Source organism: Penaeus monodon, chromosome 35, assembly GCF_015228065.2.
Source record: "Penaeus monodon isolate SGIC_2016 chromosome 35, NSTDA_Pmon_1, whole genome shotgun sequence".
Classification (NCBI taxonomy): domain Eukaryota; kingdom Metazoa; phylum Arthropoda; class Malacostraca; order Decapoda; family Penaeidae; genus Penaeus; species Penaeus monodon.
In genome coordinates this window covers 9,110,782-9,113,437 of record NC_051420.1, presented here as the reverse complement: position 1 = coordinate 9,113,437, position 2,656 = coordinate 9,110,782, and the positions used below count along the sequence as shown (strand labels likewise).

At 40.0% G+C, this 2,656-nt stretch overlaps 1 pseudogene; it reads left to right on the top strand.

Moving 5' to 3' along the window:
• LOC119595040 overlaps positions 1–2,028 on the top strand; it is a 12,644-nt pseudogene extending 10,616 nt beyond the window's left edge.
• The last annotated feature ends 628 nt before the right edge of the window (positions 2,029–2,656 follow it).

Sequence of the window (2,656 nt, the reverse complement as noted above, 5' to 3'; positions counted from 1 at the left end):
ATTTGATACAATATAGACTATTATTCATATTCTCATGTCTTTTGTCTTATGTTTGATTTAGATTTAGAGTTCGGTTGACATCTCAGATTAGGAAGTGGTTAATGTGTATATTGTCATTGGCCATCTTTAATTTTAGTGGCCCTTTCTGCTGTTCTTGTATATGTTAAGCCCACCCAAAGGCCTGTGCACATGAGCATGCATGATCAGCAGGCACAAGGGCAGGTATAAGTAGAGGTGATGTCACAGGTAGGCAAGCTACTTGATTAATAAAGTAGTTTTCCCTGCTGTTTGCTTGCCTGCAACTTCACCGTTATGGATGGCCATCAAACATGCACACTTGCATGGACAGGACGTTAGTTTCCTAACATAATTAGAAACAATAACTCATTTACTTTTTAAATCTGTACATAAACAGTAGCAAGATGTATTATTCAAATTAATGTTTACTTCTGCCAGGTTCAGTTTTGTACCATAACCAGAAATAGATTTAATCACCCAGTCATTTCCAGCTTTCATGGCCAGTTTTGCACCATGACTCAAATGGAATTTACTCATTCCAAACCCCTCTCCACCTTGCAGGGCCAAGCTCTCGACCAGCATGCCAAGAAGAGCGTGAGGGTGCTCGTTGTGGGCAACCCTGCCAACACCAACGCCCTTATCTGCGCCAAGTATGCTCCTTCAATCCCCAGGGAGAACTTCTCGGCCATGACCCGCCTGGATCAGAACCGAGCTCAGGTGTGTGTAAAGGAGGATCGTGGTTGTGAGTTTCTCATCTTTGTCCTTCCTTCCTTCCTTCCTTCTTTTTTTTGCTACTTCTCTTGACAGTGAGAAGTTGATGCTTTGCTTTCATATTATTAATCCAGTGTCATAGAGGAAAATATTGCTGGGATTGATGGTTAGTTCACCCACGTATTTACAATAAGCTTATCACAACAGGAAATATGCATACTCATTCTCTAAATGAACCTTTAAGATAGGAATGACTAAATAGAGAGAATGAAGAATGGGGGTGAGGAAATATAGTGGATGTACAAAAGGTTGTAAACAAGCAAGGTGCATAATTCCTTTTTTTGTGTGGACTTAAGATAAAAGCCCACATTTTTTCTTTAAACTGATAAGCAAAGTATACTTCAATTGCACAGTTACTGAGCTAAACTTGGAGAAAATGTTTCTTTAGAAATTGAAAAGAAAAAGATAACACTGTATGAGCCTGAATCTCGTGTTAATTTTTTAATCATTACTATGAAAAGTTTACACTTCCAACTATTGTTTTCCTGTGAGTCTAAAATGGGCTTGTTTATTTTCTTGACTTTACACATGATGAAGTATAGAAAATAGGAAAATGTTGGAGAGAAATATGGTTTATTTAAAGTAAAGTAAGAGGTGCATAGATAATAGTATTGATGTAAACATTGACACTGTTACTTTGTCAGTTCATTTTTATTATGAGTAACCATGGTATCACTTCCACCAGTAATAATGGTATTGGGTCTTCCACTACTGTAATAATAATCCTCTGAAATATAACCAACATATTACCTCCCACCAGGCCCAGATTGCCAGCCGTCTTGGGGTCCCGGTGAATGATGTCAAGAACGTGATCATCTGGGGCAACCACTCCTCCACCCAGTTCCCAGATGCTCGCCATGCTGTCGCCAACATCAATGGGCAGGGAAGTCCCTGTCTACGACGCAATTAAGGATGATGCCTACTTGAAGGGAGAGTTCATTACAGTAAGGTCACTTTTCTTTAGAGTAAATTGAAATTACTATTAGGATAACCTGTGTTAGTAAACATCTGCCTTGAATTTGCTTCCTGATAGGTGTACCTCATTAAAACATTACCTTTAATTTCTTCAGACTGTCCAGAAACGTGGTGGTGCTGTCATTGCTGCTCGTAAGGCTGACTTCCGCTATGTCTGTGCCAAGGCTGCTTGCGACCACATGAAGAGCATCTGGCAGGGCACCGCTGATGGCCACTTTTGTCTCCATGGGCGTCTTTTCTGATGGTTCCTACAACTACCCCTGAGGGAGTCATGTAACTCCTTCCCCATCACCATTAAGGACAAGTCCTGGACTATCGTGAAGGTGAGTGGTCTCATATGTAGTAGTAGTAGTAGTTGTAGAGTGTTAGTATAGGTGTTACTTGTGTCGTGTGTGTGTGTAATATATAATTTTTTTAACAATTGCAAACCCTCCTATACAAAACAATTGAGTTGATTTACCATCTTCGTTTAGAATCAGGCAGTATATTTTATTATACAAATCAGTTGAGTTAACAGCTGTTCATCCTTGTGAGTTGTGTTTTGTTGACACTTGTTATCCCTGTTTTAGGATCTTCCCATTGACGACCTTTGCCATGTCGTGAGAAAAGAGGATGCAACAGGAAAGGGCTCTGCGAAGAACGTTGATGATCGCCCCTTGTGTGTGCCAGGATAGGAAGTCGCGGCAGCTAAACCCAGGCTTGGAGATAGACCATCTAAACTATACACATTGTTTAAGAAGTATATATATATAAATAATGAACATGACTTTGCTCAAGAAAACCACAGTACTAAAATGGGTTTGTGGCAAAGAGGACCCAACATTTTAGAAGAATACAGACAGCGAACGATCATGTGTTTTTGAGAAGCGAGAGGTGTAATTCGTCTAACCAT